This window comes from Protopterus annectens, chromosome 1.part2 (genome assembly GCF_019279795.1).
Source record: "Protopterus annectens isolate FY-2018-M chromosome 1.part2, PAN1.0, whole genome shotgun sequence".
Taxonomy (NCBI): Eukaryota; Metazoa; Chordata; order Ceratodontiformes; family Protopteridae; genus Protopterus; species Protopterus annectens.
Genome location: NC_056727.1, coordinates 485,032,120 through 485,050,940, shown reverse-complemented (window position 1 = coordinate 485,050,940; position 18,821 = coordinate 485,032,120). Strand labels below are relative to the sequence as shown.

General features: G+C 44.1%; 1 protein-coding gene across 1 annotated transcript in view; it reads right to left on the bottom strand.

Moving 5' to 3' along the window:
* The window catches only part of ANAPC1 (anaphase promoting complex subunit 1), a 3,613,296-nt gene that overhangs the window by 2,832,189 nt on the left and 762,286 nt on the right, over nt 1–18,821 (bottom strand). The gene's annotated exons all lie outside the window — the stretch shown is intronic.

Sequence of the window (18,821 nt, the reverse complement as noted above, 5' to 3'; positions counted from 1 at the left end):
GGAAAGAAGGTAGGCTGGTGAATAGCTTGGTTTAATGAGACCCTAGATACCACCTTTGGCATAAATGAAGGATTGGTTCTCAATGAGACTCTGTCTTGATGAAAAATAAGAAATGGCTGCACTGCCATGAGGGCCTGTAACTCAGATACTCTTCTTGCTGAGGTTATGGCCAGAAGGAAGGCAGTCTTCCATGAGAGGAACTGTAGTTCTGCAGATGCTGCTGGTTCAAAGGGAGGCAGTGTTAGTTTTTCCAACACGAAGTTAAGGTCCCAAGTAGGCAGTGGTGGTTTCCTTGGAGGATTGATGTTTTTTATTCCTCTTAGAAACTGCCTTAGCAGAGGATGAGAGAAGACAGGAGGATCAGTGTTGTACTCTGCTGAAATTGCTGAAGCATGAATTTTAATGGAAGAGTAAGACAGGCGATTGTGGAGCATTTCTGCTAAATATTCCAGGATATGCGCCATGTTCATAACTGTTGTATCTAGGCCCTTTGAGGTGTTCCATGTGTGAAATCTTTTCCATTTTGCTGAGTATGCCTTTCGTGTGGAAGGCCTGCGAGCTTCCATGATGATATCCTTTCACTCTCTTGGATAGCTTATCCTGGTGATGAGTCAAGGTATTTTCCAGGCAGCTAGCTGTAATGTTTTCAGGTTGGAATGTAGAGTTTTGTAATTGTGCTGTGTCAGGAGAAGCGGCCATTGTGGCAGTAGCCATGGTTTTGTCCGTGACATGCTCTTTAGCAATGGGTACCAGTGCTGTCTTGGCCAGTCTGGAGCTATCAGAATCACTCTTGGCTGCTCTGCCCTGATCTTCAGTAAAACCTTGGTCATTAATGGAAGAGGTGGGAATGCATACACTGTTAGATCTCTCCAGCTGAAAGAGAGAGCGTCCACTTTCCATGCTTGTGGGTGGTATGTCCTTGTGCAGAATTTGTCCAGCTGACGATTGTGTGGGGAGGCAAAGAGGTCTATGTCCGTCTCCCCATGATTGTGTTATCTGATGGAAGATGTCTGGGTGCAGCATCCACTCGTGTGCATCCATGATGTTCTGCTTAAGCTGTCCGCCAGTATACTGTCCTTTCCTGGTACAAACTGGGATTGCAGCTGTATATTGAGAGTCAGGGAAAGTTCCCATAGATTCATTGCCAGTCTGCAAAGAGGGTAGGAATGGGTGCCTCCTTGCTTGTTTATGTACCACATAACTGTAGTGTTGTCTGTCCTTATTAGCAGGTGGCCTTGATGTAGAAATAACTTGAAGGCCTCGATTGCATGTATCACTGCCAGCATTTCCTTTTGGTTTTTGTGCATGCGTAGCTCTTTTTGTGACCATAGTCCTTAAATGCATCTTCCTTCCATGTGCGCTCCCCATCCGTGGTCTGAAGCGTCCGTTGTAATGGTTTGGCTGGCTATTGGTTTGCTGAAGGGCAAACCCCTGTTTGACTGGCTTGCTTGAGCCCACCACAGAAATTCCCTTTGAAGGCATGGGATGAGTGGTATCAAAGTTTCCAAGCTGTGACTGTGCTGAGTCCATAAACTCCTTAGGTACCATTGGAGTTTCCTCATATGTAGCCCTGCTTGAGGAATCAGAAGAATGCAAGAAGCCATGTAACCCAGGGCCCTGCAGGATTTTCCTTGCAGTCAGCTGAGTTTGTCTTGACAGGTTTTTGAAGTAATCCGGTAGTTTGTTTTGTTTTTCTTCTGTGAGGAAAGCCATTTGGGTGGTTGTGTCTAGATCCGCACCCAGAAAAGTTATTCTTTGGGATGGTACAAGTCTTGACTTGTGAATGTTGACTGTATATCCCAAGGCCTGAAGAAGATAGATGGCATAATTCAAGTGTTTTACCAAAATTTGTTGGCTGTCCGCTTGTACAAGGCAGTCGTCCAGATACGGGTATATTTGCATCCCCTGAAGTCTGCAGTGTGCAATTACTGATGCCAGGCATTTCGTGAATACTCTGGGCAGTAGATAAGCCAAAGGGCAATGCTGAGAATTGATAATGCTCTGAACCTGCAAGAAATCTGAGGTGTCTTCTGCAGCTTTGTCTGATAGAGACATGCAGGTATGCCTCCTTGAGGTCCAGAGTTACCAGCCAAGACCCCTTGCCCAGCATGGGAAGGAGTTGCTGTAGAGTCAGCATTTTTAATTTTGGCACAATGAGATAAGTATTTAGTGGGGACAAGTCGAGAATAGGCCTCCATTGCTTTTCTTTTCTTGGAACAAGGAAGAGTCTGAAATAAAATCCTTGGCCTTGTTCTGCGAGAGGAACCTTTTCTATTGCTTTCATTTTCATTAAGTTGGAGATTTGTTTCAAAGCCTCTGCCCTTTGATTTGGTGGCAGGTCTGGCATGCCTTTTCTTTTCGGTGATGTGTGGAAATGGAACCTGTATCCTTTGTCTATTATTTGTAGTGTCCATTTGTCCCTTGTAATAATGTGCCAATTTTCTGAAAATAAGGAAAGCTTTCTGCCCAAAGGTGCTTCCAATTGAGCCCTGGTTGGCGGTGTCAAGGTAAAGTCATTGAGTCTGTCCTTGGTGCAGCAGTTGTAGGCCCTGCACTACCTCTCTGGTTGGGATGCTGCCATTGACGTCCTCTGTAGGAGCCTCTAGCTTGCCCTCTACCTCTGGCACGCCTGTTCTTGCCTCTCTGAAATCTGTCTGTGTCTGGAAAGGACCAGTTTTTGGAAGGCCAATTTCTGCTGAATCTTGGTGGTTGGACCTGCATAAAATCTTTGACTGTTTGTACAGATTCTGCCTTTTCTTCAACTTTCTTTAAGACCTCCTGAGCAGTGGAGCCAAATAACTTTTGCTTTTCCAGTGCAGCATCCAGAAGCTTTGCTTTAACATGGTCTGGCAGAGATTGTTCCTTCAGCCAAGCATGCCTACGTATAACTGCACCTGACATAGCTGATCTACATGAAGCTTCCAATGCATCATAACCACACTGCAAAAAATGGTTGCTAACCTGTTGAGAGTTATGTACCAGATCCTGAAGTGATTTGCGATCTAGGGGTTCAGGTGAAGACAGCTTTTTATGCAATTCATCTAACAAATATTCTTGGTACTGTACCATATGAAATTTACAGTTTAAAGCCCTCATAGCAAGGGTAGCAGAAGTATACACTTTTTTACCCCATCGCTCTAAAGCCATGGACTCCCTTTCAGAGGGGAGTGGATTTTTTGTAGTGGCAGCTGTAACCCCTTTAGGGCCCTGGGAAATAGTTTCTGGATCAGCAGAGTGGGCCTTGTAAAGGAAAAGATGTGATTCCGGGACCCTGTAGTACCTATCTGGTTTGGCAGGAGCCGGAGGGAGAGTGTCAGGGGTTGTGCTTGATTCAGTACACATCATCAATGACATTCAAAACAGGGGAATAGCCAAAGGTCTATGCTGAGGCAAATGCAAGAAGGTCCTTAATCTCTTCCTGAATCAGAGAATTCCTGGCCCTGCCATTGGAAATGCTCCTCATAGTGTGCAAAGTTTCCCCAAAAGACAGTTCTTCAGGAGGGAGGCCGAAGGGATAGATTCCTCTGCATCTGAATCCTCGTAGGCCGAAAAAGCCTCCTCCTGGTAGTCCGAGAGGGCAGAGCCAGCAGAGGCCTCATCTGAGGAGAGGGGATCAGAGGGCTCAACCCTGGGCCTTTTTGCTGTAGAAGGTTGAGAGCCCCTGTCCGGATGAGGCTGAGAGCCCCTAATTAATGAAATAAGGTCCTCTGCTAGGCTAAGGATCTGAGAACCTGTAGTGGGTCCCTGAGGGATAACCCTGGGAGGCATAGATTTTGAGTGTTTAGCAGCTTTAGCCCTAGAGAATGCCTTAATGGACATGGATGCAGGAGGCCTGGCTGCACTACGTGCTGGTGTAGTTTTGTCTAAGGGAATGGTGTCGGAAGGTTCCTGGACATCAGATTCCAAAGGAGATTCAACAACCGAGACAGTAGTGGCCTCCGGGGCCGAGGTTGCCGGTTGTACGGTTTCGGTGGACGGTAGTATCAAGGACTCGGTTTCAGCCGAAACCGAGACACTGCCGGTAGGCCTGGCCGTGGTTTCAGCCGAAACCGCGGACCGCGGGTATCGGTCCTTGTCCTTGCGTTTCTTCATTAAATGTGAAGTCGGAGTCTCCGACGACATTTTGTAAGCAAAACTAGCCCCAAAAAATTCCTCTGCAAACTCCGACCGACGTCATAGAGTGCGTCGGTTGAAGGAAGCACAGGCGGAACAGGCCGAGATGTCGTGGTCTGGGCCTAGGCAAGGTAGGCAGTAAGAGTGGAAATCCTTATGAGGTATTTGTTTCCCACACGTTAAGCAATTATTAATTTTATCTGACATTGGCTGAGGCAAGAAAGAGTCCCCAACGGGGTACTTAGCTTTTGAAGTCTTCGGATTAGCTGAATTACAGGAGCTGGCCGACCGGCACTTGCGAACTGCTTCTGCTTCGGGCACCACGCGGCAAGAAAGACTGAGGAAGATGGCGTCGGCTGATGCTTTTATACCCCAGGCGCTCTGACGTCGGGGAGGGGGCGACATCAGCCGACGCCGGACCCAGACTTTGGAATCCGGCCGACCGAAGGGCTGCCTGAGGCAGGACAACCCATATGTGATGACTGCAGATGCATCCTTGAAGGACATCAGGCAGACGTTGGACTGAGTCACTATGAATGTTTACATTGAGATGTAGGTTTAGAACTTCCCGCCTTGGATGAGGAAGCCAGCCACTGTTTAGATCTTTAAGAGGTAGACCCCTGTCCCCTAGAAGATTTGTAACCTCTAGCTCTAGAACTCTATCTGCTAGTATCAGGGAACGTCCAACTCTTAGAAGGGTAATTCCTGCTAAAGCGAGGAGGCTGAATTTGCAGAAAGTCTTAACTGTCTGCATAGACTTGGCCTTGTCTTCCATCTTCTTGAGCACTTCCTCTGCTTTGTTGCCAAAAAGACTGTCCTTATGCAAAGGTACGTCTAAAAGCTTAGCTTTAACAGGCTCTGGTAAGGGCTGCTCCCTGAGCCAAGTGTGCCTTCTGATAACCAAGCCAGTAGCTGTAGCCCTACAGGAGGCTTCTAGAATGTCAAAACCACAATGTAAAGAATGCTTGATTAGACTGGCAGAATTAAGCAAATCCTGCATATCCTTACTGTCCACCAACTGAGGCACACCTGCTAGCTTCCAAAGTGTGCTGCTGGTACTTCAGCATATAAAAAAGACAATTAGTAGAATTAATAGCTAGAGTGGCAGAGTTATAAACCTTTTTACCCCATCTATCTAGGTTCCCGGATTCCCTGCCAGAAGGAACAGGATTTTTAGTAACAGTGGCCTTAACTCCTTTAGGGCCTTGAGAAATAACCTCTGGATCAGCCAACGGATTCCTGAAAAGAAACAAATGTAAATCAGGAACTCTATAGTACCCGGCAGGTTTCCTGGGAGTAGGAAAAACCAAATTTGGAGGCAAGGAATTTTCCAGAAAAACATCAACAACTTCCAACACAGGAGGAATAGCCAAAGGCTTATGCGGAGGCAAATCCAAAAACTCCCTAATCCTTTTCTTAGAAAGGGGGTAATCCGGACTTTCCCATTTAAAATGTTCCCTAAGAGTATTTAAAGTATCACCACAAGAGAAATCTTCTGGAGGAGAAGCAGAAGTGATGGACTCCTCTGCGTCTGAATCCTCAAAAGAAGAGAAAGCTTGAGAAACTACTTCATCCACAGAAATACTAGAAGTATCCAAACCTGAAAAGGACAAAGCTTCAGGAGAGATATCCCTATGCTTTTTTGAAGGAGGAGGCTGAGAACCCCTAATAAGAGTCAAAAGGTCATCATCCATTTTAACCATTTGAGAATGAGGGGAATGAGGGGAAACTGGAGCCTTCTTCTTCACAGGCTTACGACTGGAAGGTTTACCTGCAAGTCTAAAGGACTAAGGAGGCCTGGCTACCACTGAAGTTGTCGGTACGAGCTTGCTGTCTGAACTAAGAACTGAGGTCTCAGACACCGGAGTCAGTTTCGCGGCTCCGGAGCCAGCTGAAGAGGCAACAGGTAGAAGGTCGGAAGGCAAAATGGATGCCGGAGGCCTGGGGACTTCAGAAATGGTCTCAAACGAGGCCTGCAGTAGAAAATCTGCGGGCTGCAAAGTTGCCTCACTGGCTACCGCATGACCGAGGACTTGACCTTCGGAGGCCTGTCTCCGTCCTTATCCTTACACTTCTTGGGGATATCCGAAGCCTGAAGACCAGCGGACACCATACCGACAAACTTAGGCCAAACTCCAAAATGCTTAGCTAAAAGCTTAGCCCGACGACGAATAGTACGCAGATTAAAGGAAGCACAAAGCTCACCATTAGGAAAGTCATGGTCAAGACATAAACAAATAATACAATAGGAATGAAAATCTATATGGAGAATCTGCTTTCCACAGGTAAGATAATTATTAACCTTTTCTGATATTCGTTAAGGCAAGAAAAGAGGATCCCCAATGGGGTACTTAGCTGCAGTTGACTTCAACTTTGAAGTCGGAAACACAAAAGGTAAACTGCCGACCGGCACTCATGCAAAAAATGCTTCTGCTTCGGGCTCCGTGGCAAGGAAGATTGTGGAAGTGACGTCGGCTGCCTCCTTTTTTATCGGATGCCTGACGTCCTTTACAACCGACAGACGATGTCATTTTTACTTACCTTTGGTATTCTGGCAGATTGAGGGCTACCTGGAGCCAGATATACCATTGGTTAGAACTGCAACAGTGAAACACGATGAACATCTAAGTATGGCATGGATTGACTACAAAAAAAGCATTTGATAGTATCCCACATTCACGAATAAAAGATTGCTTAAAATGTATAAGATACACCCTACACTGATAGACTACATTACAGCAACCATGAAGAAGTGACAGACCACTCTGCAATTAAGCCATGCTAAAGGACAAATTATTATCCCAGGGATAAAGATTCAAAGGGGGATATTCCAGGATGACTCTCTGCCACTGCTGCTATTCTCTGCCTTGCCCTTGTCCCATTAGGCTGTCTACTTAACAGCTTAGTCCATGGCTATAATTTGGCTCCTAGAAAACAACAGTGTGAAGACTTCTCATCTTCTCTTTGTCGATTTAAAACTGTATAGCTCATCAGATGAGGAACTGAAAGTACAACTGTAAGTTGTCAAAACTTTTTCAGATGATATAAGAATGTCATTTGGTCTTGATAAATGTGCAAAAGCAACCTTTAAATCAGGAAAATTGCAGCATCCGGAAAACACCAGCTAGGAGGACTTGAGCAAGAGAGAGTGTAGAAATATTTGGGAATTGACTAAGGATCAACAATAAAACATGAACAAATGCGAATAAAACTTAGTAAGGAATACTTTAGAAGACTTAAATTAATCCTGAAAACAGTGCGGACATATAGGAACAAAATCCAAGCTACAAACCAGTTTGCTCTACCTGTCCTAACCAAGCTACAAACCAGTTTGCTCTACCTGTCCTAACCTACAGTTTTGGAGTGAATGACTGGCCCCAAAACATGCTAGATAAATTAAATAGGAAAACAAGAAGGATGCTTCACCCTCATCACATGATTTATAAAAATCAGTGCATAACAAGATTATATATTCCTTGCTCCGAAGGAGGGATGGGCCTCCTTGAAGTTGATTACATGTATATATCTGCAAGCATGGGACTCCACACACATCTGCTGACCTCACAAAACCCAAACGTAGTGAAAGTTTTGAAACATGAGGAGAATAAATCTAAGATGGCGTCAAGCAGGAATGGAAATCAAACCAGAAGTTGATAAAAATCAGGCAGCAACTGAATGTACCAAAACACAAAACAAAGAATATAAGGTGAAGGACCAGACGGAGAAGGCAAGAAATGTGGAAAATGCATAACTATAATTGCAAGTACAGAAAACGTCTGGAAGAACCTCACGTTAATCAGGAATGAATGCAGGAATGGTTAAGGAAAGGCAAATTCAAACCAATAGATGAAGGGTTAATATTGGCGGCCCAAGATAGTGTGCTACATACACACTGGTTTACAAACTCCATTGAACATAGGGGAGAAACATACAAATGTAGGTTTTGTAAAACAGAACTGGAAACAGTTACACACACTGTTGCTGGTTGTGACATACTAACAGCAGAAGGACTGTATACTGAAAGGCATAATAATGTGGCGAGACTGTTGCACTGGGGATTGTACAAACATTATGGTACTGAAGTGGCTGAAAAACAGTGGAAACATGACCCACAAAGCATCTTAGAAAATGATGAAGTTTATATCACATGGGATCCCCCATTACCAACAGTTCAAAAGATAGATGCTAGAAAACCAGATATAGTGGTCCATGAAAAGAGGACAAAAGCAGCATTGATCACTGAAATTACCACACCCAGTGACTACAGTGTCTTACGTACAGAGAGACACAATGTCATAAAATATCAGGATCTGCTGGCAGAAATGAGAGCAATGTGGACAAAAGATACCCAGACAGTTCCAACAGTAGTAGGAGCAACGGGTCTTATAAAAACAAAATCTACAATTGTATTTAGATATGTTACCAATACATGTAACCCCATGTGAATTGCAGTTGTTACTGGGCAACATTGCAGGTGCTGCGAAGAGCACTTTTGGCTGACATCAAAGATTGAAACAATATTGATTTCATGAACATACTTTGACTTAGGAATGAGGTCCACTCCCGTCATGGTATTAAAAACCCAAAAGATTTAGAGGAATTAAAAAAGGGAGATACCAACATTCAGGGCCAATGAAGAGATACAGGACTCTGGGGCAGCATCATTCACCACCTGCTGCATGTTCTCAGTACCCATCCCGGGTTTTTGATATGCAACTGGCACCAGGGCAAAGTTCTCCCTCACTTTTGCAAGGCAAAGATCTTATCAGGATTCTCAAAGTACACTGTGGTTGCTTCATCTCCACCAGGGAAACTGAAGCATGCCACTACACTCAACTGTGTGCACCCCCCTAGAATGCGCACAACACCAGAGTCACTAATCGAACTCAGGAAGCTTGTGCCATGGTCAGGGCTTTATTCCTTTATGCCATGGCAATGCTTAAGCATAACATGATTTAAATTCCTCACATGGACTTTTAAAACCTGAACATCTAAAAGGAAGGGACATTATTGTACTCCAAAAAACTGAAATTTAGTACAAAACAGGTTGTTTGTGTTTAGTGCAACAAAAGGGCAGAAACTTTTCTGGTACACACAAGACCACCAGTGATGGAAGTACCCTTGTTAATCTTTAAGCAGATATTGTACTGGTCATGTCACAAAAGTGACAAAAATCAACCCTAAATTCCATAAAAAGAATTCTAACTCAAATGTTACTCTTTTATCTTAACTAGAATTTAAAAATAGTGAACTACATACTGTACATTAACAATTTGGGTTTTAACATAAAACACAGACATGTACTTTTATATTTTGCAATTCTAAATTATTGTTTAATAAGCTCAGTGTTTACCTTAAATGACTATGCAAAACGGACAACCATAGTAGTTTCATTGTTGCCAGTGTCTGTTAAGGCCTATATAGAGTTCACTAGTTACACTGCTAAATTTATAATGAGAAAGATGCAGAATGAAAAATTATTTAGTGCCTTTTTTCTATGCTGCTTATGCCCACAGAAAAAAAAAGTATCGGCTCACATTAATTCACAGGATTTGAGGCTCACTGTAGAACATTCTAAAACAAAGAAACATGCTATGCTGCCTCATCTATGATGCACTAATTTCAGCCTGAATGTTGACGTAGCAGAGGTACAGTTTTAAGAACTTTTAAGATTACCTTGTGATAGACGGCCAAAAAGGTATATAAAGTAACATGCATTATTCCAGTATCAATTGATTTACAAATAAAACTCTCACTGATGGATTCTATGGCTGGGTTAATAAGAATTCAGCATTTTTTCACTGTCCATAGCGATCTATGCAGTGATGTCAAAGACAACATAACTCTGCTCATCACTTCTCAACAGTTTGGATTTTTGCATATAGTGAGCACCCACCTACCAATCGACAATAATGAAAATTTGGGATACCTCTTGCAAACAAATGATACAAAAATATATATACTTGCCTGGCTTACAAGAAAATGCAGCAGCCAAGATCAGATACAGGATCTGTCTAACAGCAGTGAGATGGAGGAACAACATTCCTGAAAAAGCAAGGCTGGTCCTCTGTTGATAACCATTTATGAAGAAGCATCTCTCAAGTACATCTAAAGCATCTCTCAAGTACATCTATCTCAAGTAGTAAAGTGAACCAGCAGAAAAGAGTTGGAAAACAACATAAAGACTAGCTGAAGCCAAGTTCTAGGTAACAGCTAACCAGGGGGTCTATATCACAACGTCGAAATAACAAACGTTCGAGCGTTGTAATATCAAACCCTAAAGTCCAAAACCCAACAAAATCGAAAAAACAGAACAGCGATTTATTCCCAGGGAAAAAAAAAATAAATAGCCTTAAACTAAAGGGGGGGCTTCCCCCCCACACCCCAATGTGGAAGGCTGTGCTCCTCACACCCCCCCCCCACTTAAATATACCAACTCCGACATCACACCACAGTGGAGGAAATAGCTAAGCCCTGAAAACAGCCCACCTATTTTTCTTCCCTGGGAAAAAAGTCGATGTGCTGTGGCTTCGCTATTTCCAACTTTCGGACTTTACGGTTCGATATTACAACGTTCAAACTTGTTTTAGTTCGATGCTGTAATATAGACCCCCTAACCAGAAGGCTCAACACCAAGGCTACAAGATAAGTAAGGGAAAGGACACTCACAGAGCCCTCCTCCCCTCACAGTAATGCACACAAGTCCCCCTAAGGGCAGATATGGAAGGAGAAGCAGCTACTCAAAGAGAAGCAGACTTGACTGCAGCCTAGGCCAGTAGGCAGAATACTAATGGAATACGCAACCCAATTCTACCCCACATTATCAATAAATCACACACCCACTCCAATTTGTGAGTGCCAGAAAATTAGTTTGTTCAACCCCAACAGCTTTCTCTGCAGGAGAATCCTCTGCAGAAAACCACATTGTTCTGCAGGGTAGGGAACACCCTCAGTGCTGAAGGTTCTTTTCTACCCTGACAAAGACTTGGAAGAAGGACCTGAACAGGCTCTTTCAAAGGAGAAGAGGGAGGGAGGGCACTCCACACCTTTCAGCAGGCCATAAAGAAGTTAGTCTCTGATAAAAGCTCTAATATTCCAGGACCAAAAGTCCACAATCATCATCATCACCCACCACCATTTTTCTACATGTGGCCAGAGTGTCGTGTTAACTGTCACCATCTCTCTCTACTCAATGGCACCTTCCTACCTTCTTTGACACTTATGCCTGACTGCCGCAGGTGTTCTCTTGCACAATCCAGACTGCCACAGGTCTTCTCTCATACAATCTAGACTGCCGCAGGTCTTCTCTCCCACAGTCCAGATTGTCTTCTGCTTTTCTGAACATGCGCCTAAACCACCATAATCTGTTCTCTTTGATGTTTTCTGGAACTGGAGCTACTTTGGCTTCTGTTCTTATGTCCTCGTTTCATCTGTCCCACAATGTGCATCCTACCCCACCACGTCTCAGCCACATCATCTCCATCACGTCTGGTTTCCTCAACAGCTCTGCCTTTACTCCCCATGTTCCTGTAAGGAAAGGCAAATTCAAACCAATAGATAAAGGGTTAATATTGGCCCCAAAAAAACACTGATATATACACCTGGTTTACAAACTCCATTGAAACAAGGGGAGAAACATACAAAATGTAGGTTGTAAAACAGACACAACAAGTTACACACTGTTGCTGGTTGTGACATACTAACAGCAGAAGGACTGTATACTGAAAAGGCATAATAGAGTGGCGCACTGTTTGCGGAGGGTGCAAACTGCGTGTATGGGTACTTGAGGAAAACAAAACAGTGGAAACATGATGAACAAAGCATCACATGGCATGATTTATATCACATCACATCCTGCAACTTACCAAAGTTCAAAAAGATAAGATAGAGAAAACCAGATATAGTGACCATGAAAAAAGGAGGAAAAAAGTCATCAGCATCACACATATTACCACCACTACTACAGTGTCTTAGTTACAGAGCAGAGACACAATATCAAAATATCAGGATCTGCTGTGGCAGAAATGAATGTGAATGAGACAAAGATAACAGAAGTTCCCAACAGTAGTAAGACAACGGGTCTTAAAAAAAAAACAAAATCTGTATTTAGATATGTTGCCAATAATACATGTGTAACCCCATGAACGTATGTGTGTTGGCAAGGCAACACTGCAGGTGCTACTTCGCACACTTGTTTTTTAATGAAGATCAAAAACAATATTGATTTCATGAACATGTTTTGACTTAGGAATGAGGTCCACTATAAAAATGATTTAAAAAAAAACTTAAAGGAATAGAAAGGGGGAGATACCACCAACCAGGCCAATGAAGAGAGTAAGGACTACAGGGGCAGAGCATCATTCACACCACCTGCTGCTTCTCGGTACCACCCGGGTTTTGATGGCAACTGGCACCAGGGCACCAGGGCCCTCCCTTTTTGCAAAGCAAAGATCTCGATCAGGATTCTCAAAATACACTGTGGTGTGGTTCATCTCCATCTCTGAGCTGAAGCAGCATGCCACTACACACTGTGTTGCCCCAGAATGCGCACAACACCAGAGTCACTAATCAAACTCAGGAAGCTTGTGCATCACTGTTTTGTACACATTACCTTTCAGCTTCTCGTGCCTTCGTTGAAGGTTGAACGTCGAGCTGGCACCTCGGCGTTCATGAAAAATCTACTGCCAATCATTAGCGGACCGGAGTTCCGTTGTGGCAACCCCTAACCAGGAAAAGCTGAAAGAGAATAACTTTTCAGCTTCTTTGGCAATCTTCTGTGAAACACTACCTTTGACACACTGTGCAGTTGGCTGTAGCCCATCTCTATTAGATTTGGTCTCCTAATTCAGACTTCCCTTCTCAACCATCCCTCCCAGATACCTTAAAACTGTTAACCTGGTCCACTATTTTCTTTTCTATTTCAATTCTCAGAATCTTATTTCCCCCATTTACTGCCATTAGAACTCTCTTATCTGTACTCAGTTTCATCCCCTGTGCCTTCAGTTTTGCATTCTATTCCCCTATCCTTTGCTGAAGTTCTTTCTCAGTCTGCCTGTAATGCCACATCGTCTGCATATAGCAACTTCTGTCCCTCCAACCTGTTTGATAATGTAGTCCATCACCAGTATGAACAGCAGGAGGCTTAGAGCTGAACCCTAATGAACATCCACTCCCACTGGGAATTCCACTGAGACCAAACACTGTTCATAATTGAGTCATTGGGTCCTTGTACATAGCCTGAACTAATTCTACCAATATTTCTGGGACTTCCAACCACTGCAGGACTGGCCAAATCAGCTTTCTTGGGACCTTGTCATACATTTTCTCCAAGACTAGGAATGCCCAAGTTGAACTCTTTCATCATCTCTGGATTCTTTTCAATGGTCTGTCTCACTGTAATCATCGGGTTGGTTGTGCTGCATTTTTATCTGAATCTGAACTGCTCATTTCCCATCTTAATTTCCACTACTCTGCATATTCATTTATCAATCACCCTCTCCAGAACTTTCATGCAGTGTGACAGGAGTTTGATACCTCTGTACCATCCACAGTTGTGAATGTGCCCTTAGGTCTTGAATACTAGCGCTACAATGCTTATTCTCCAGTCATCTAAGATAAGCCTTTCTCTCCATACCCTCAGAAGCCATTTCCCCCTATCTCATCCAACATCTTTACCACATCTGCTTTGACCTCATCCAAGCCTTCTGCTTTTCCTGACTTAATTTTCCTTAGTACTATTCTTACTTCTTCCATGGTGAGCTCCTCCTCTTCTTTCACTGTAGACAGTGTCTGGGGCAGTACAGCTTCTATGAGATTTTATTCATTTAAATGCTGCTGAAAATACTCATTCTAAATGTCGTTGATGGACTGGTGAGCAGATTGTTGTTGCCATCTCTTATGAAGGGTGTCTGACTCTTATCTTTCTGTCTTTGTCTTGCAACCTGATACAGTTTCTTTGTGCCATCTACCGAGTCACTTTCCAGAAGCTGGTAGAGTGCCTCTGATGCCTTGTTCTTTGCTTATTGCAACTCCTTTCGTTTGCCAACCCATATTCCTTCCTAGCCTGGTCAGTCTTCTCTGCCTCCCACTTTTTCTTGAACTCCTTTCTTGATGACTTACTTAACTTCTGCATTCCACCACTAGGTTTCTTAATGTAGAAAACACAGTGTGTGTTCATGAGGTAGAAAGTGACCATGTAAACAAAACACTTTGAGAAGTGTCAGCCAGAACCACCACAGCAAACGGTTCACCAGTAGAAGAATTAAACTTTAATATGCGACACACAATCACAATCCAGTCAAGCGCTTTCGTCCATAGACATCAGGACTTCATCAGAAGGGTAGGTAAGTTTCCTGATGTACCTTACTTCCATACCTGCCTCTAAGCACATCTGCTCTGTAGTCCTCATACATACAATTGGTGCTACAATCCTGGGTAATAACTTGAACTGCTGTCTTTCTCCAGTCAGCTTCCAGGTATTCAGCTTACTCTCAGTTGACCTTATAGCCTTCTCTTACTACTTCTTGCAGCTAATTATGGCAACTAGTGGTTTATGCTGTGAGGTACATATTCCACTGGGGATGACTTTGCAATCACTGATTCTAACCTACTGCCCTTTACTTACTAGGAGGAAGTCCAACCATGTTGCATGTTGGCCACTCTTGTAAGTGATCTTGTGACTGACTCTTGTTGAACTATGTGCTGGTCACCATCAAGTCATTTGCCAGACAGAAGACTAGAATGGCATCTCCTTCTTTATTCCTATTGTCCAATCCATGTGGACCTTGGCAGTCCTCATATCCTCTAACGTCTGTCTTACATTTAGGTCACTCAATATCAACTCCAATTCATGTTGTCCTGCTTTATCTAATAGGTCCTGCCACTGCTGTCTGAATGTACTCTTTTCCTCACTATCACAACCCTGCTGTGGGGCATAGGCTGAGATTAAGAACACTGCCTTATTATTACAATGGAGTCTAACTGCTAGGAGTCTGTCACTAATTCTGATGACATCCCTCACGGCCTTCTGAAGCCTTTCCCTCCCCACAATTCCTACACAACTTTTAGACCGTCACACTCCTGAACAGTAGAGTGAATTCCAAGCCAAGTGGCTTTATTGCAATGCCCTTACATCTTGCCTCCTGGACACATAGGGTATTCCAGACTCTTCATGTCATACACTTCCGTACTCCATTCCTGCCAGTGAACCTACAATGACTGTAGCAATTCTTAGTTTACGTTTTTTCTAGCTTTCACTCTACAGAGCTATCCCAAGTAAACTAAGTGGGGCAACTGGACACCAGCCAGTAGCTTACTGGCCCAGGGCTGCTAGGCTTTATGGCAAGTACACACTGGCCAACAAGGGGGACATACACCACTCCCACAGTTTGCCTACTCCTACCTATGCCAGGGACCCGTGCTAAGTCCTCAACCCAGTTATCACTAGCAAATACCCATGCCCATTTGGCAACATTAGTAAACACGACTGAATCATCTAGAGCCATATTTTACACAATCAAGTGGCTAGCCATGCCACTATGTGCAGTTTGATCAGCGTTCTCCTATCTTGAGGATACTGCGCACCATAGCAGATGCCCAAAGTGGTTGGTCTACACAACTCTTCCACCTATAGGGCACTATCTAGTGTCTGCTGCTGCTGCACACAGCTCTGTTTTGGAGAGTCTGAGGTGGAAACACTCAGCTTGTTTTTGTGAGGTGGGAGGATCTCCACAGAGAGACAAGGAGAACATGCAAATTCTATACAGGCACCAGATGGAGGCCAGGAGCGAACCATGAACCTTATGCATGGGAGGTGAAGACCTTAACCATTATGCCAACTGTCCACTGTCTGCCTCATCCTCCATAACAGACTGGGATGCTCATCAAACAAAGTCCAATGCTTCAAGGCCCCAATGGGAAACCATCTCCAAGACAAGACAGATCAGCTCTCACCAAGCAGGCTGCCTAATCATCTGGTGTTCAGCCACCACCCTACCAGCGTAATAAGCCAGAGTTGAGCCTCCCATACAGAAGAATGGTCAGAATTTGCCTGGAAGAACCTTAAAGAGCAGGTGTTCAGAACATTTTGGGTACTCATAAGAAGCTAACCAAAGAGACACCAAGCACCTCACTGTCTACATAGACAGTTTCTTTCAAGTGAGCAGAAATGGAAGGCTTTTGAGCAGCTTCAAACTCTTTTGATAAAGACCATGCTGAAAGCTGTTGAGGTAGACAGAAGTCAAAACCTTCTGGGGGGGGGGGGGTCCCCTCGCCACCCAAGGGAAAAACTAACCACATCCTCTCTTTGTCCATGGATGGATCAATCAAAAAGCTGAGAAATGATGTCTCCCAAGACAAGAAGTATGGAACCATCAGAAACTTCTCACAGAGATTCACTGCCATCTAAAGCCACCGCCCCAGAAAAACTGACCCAGTAGGATGACAGAAGAATTTAGCCCCCTCCCAAGAAGCAGGCAAAACTGACAGTAAGAATGCCCCTCCCACAGAGGCACAATACCAAACTAGTCCCTATGGATAATGGAGTGGTAGCCCAAAAAGCTTAAATGCAGACACTCATCCATGAGAATGAGAACTGCAACAAATAAATCCAGAAGCCACGGTTCTCAAGTGAGAAAGGGAGAGTACTCCACACCATATACTAGACAGCCCCGATACATACCACAAGATGAGCTGAGAAAAGAACACAAAAAAGACTCCTACAATAAGGGGGTGCAAAAAGCACACAGGCATCTTCTCAAACAGTGAAAGCCCAAATAAGTCCCCTTTCACCACAGCACCATGCAGCAATCTCCAAAAGGAATGGAAGTACTGTGGGCTCAGCCCCAAACCCAGACCCAAAAATTCTGCAAACAGTGAGGCTGACCTATGTACCCTTGTTTCTACCTACTTGCAGAGAACGTGAAACTAGATGAAGTGAGAAGTTCACAGCATCAAAAGGTGTTCAAGCTTCACGATACTGCATTCATCTCCACACTCAAAAGAGAATGCCCAAGCAAAGCTGGCCGTCCAAGAGAAAGGAGCAAACATTTGGGGAAAAAAAAACACCTGTCAAAAATGAAAAGCATTCTAAAAGGGGAGCCCTAAACCAGAAGAAGCCTCCCTTAAAAAAGACTACCATCAGGAGACTCAGGGGGGATCCAATAGCAAGCACCATGAGGAAAAGATGCAGAGGATTTTAACTCCCATTAAGTTTCTTCTTGTAGTGAACACAAAAACGTTTTAGGACAGAAGCTCTAAGACCATCCTCTTCCTCAAATGAAGGGGGAGCATGGTTACCCAACAGAGAATGAGTAGTTTGGACAGCCAACACTCTGCCAAAGGCAATGTGTTCCCCAAGGCTCAAAGGATCAGGAAGCACCAGATATGGACTGAAGAAAGGGATTAGTAAATTGCCTACCTCAGGACAGCAGTGGCTTCCCCTGTCCACTGGGTGGTGGAATTAAGACTTCTCCACAGCTCCCCCAATGAATCCCAATGAGCAGTGGGAGAAAAGCAGAAGACAGGGTGATCGAAGAATACATTTTTCATTGGTTATCTTTCCTGAAAAAAGTTAGGAACAACCTTCCAACTCTGCCTCTTGTGATAACATAGCTGACACAGGCAGAAGTCAAAAACTCTTCAATAGCACAGTTAACCAAGGGCAAGGATAAGCAAGACATCTGGCCCTGAACATAAAAGACACCTGCAGGCACTAACCTTCTTTCAGTATGATATAAGCTGCTACCTAAAAATGCATCTAACAGGGACTGATGTCCTTGATCTAATAAGCTGCTCCTATCAACTGGAGCATCCAAGGCTGACCACGTAATACACAGGGAAGAAGATGTCAGCCAGGTCATCAACCACAAGCCATATCCATTCCCCTCTACCTTCTTCCACTGTGGAAACCAGACAGCAACTAAGGAAAAGTTGAGTCAACATGGTAGCAGACATTGTCAGAGTGAGATCCTGTTTGATTTGAGCCTCAGAGAGTGACTAGAGTGCAGTAAAGACCACCTGAAGGATTAGGGTCGGGAACCTAGGTGGACGAGATGCTTAAAGCAGCAAAGGAACAAACTATCCTGTTGGTTCTGTTCTTTACGGCAAGACTGTCAGCCAGCTGCAATATAAGAGAATGAAAGCTCGGGGAACATTGAAAACCAAGAAAGACTATATAGAAATCAGCCTTGGTATGCTTTAACAGTATAGCACTTCAATCTTCTAGAGGTGGACAACAGTACCAAAATGAGGATGCTTCCAGGCTTCAGTGATAGCATCCACTTCAGTGAAGGGAAGATCAGGGAAACCAGTGGGACACATCCCAGAAGCAGTGTCCATCTAAGGACAAGCAAGTCCTCACATGACTTATAATACCTTCAAAGGAAGCAGCATCACTGAAGAAGCCAGAGGAGCTTTTGGACACTAAACCTTTAAAAACCTTCTCACCAGGCCACCCCAGGAAACAAGCCTCAAGTCCTCTGTCTCTGGACAGCAAATTGTGCCACACCTCAAGTAAGCAGTGTGCATGGCTTTGGGCCAGATGCGGCATGGATCAAGGGCAGCATGCAAAAAGGAGAGCCTTGTGCTACACTTGGTGCAGTTATCTAACTTGGGTCCTTACAAGACGATCTCAACTGCAACTCTACATCTTATCAAACAGAATCTTTCACACCTTGGTTACAGACTTGCCCTGTGGTACCTCTGGTACC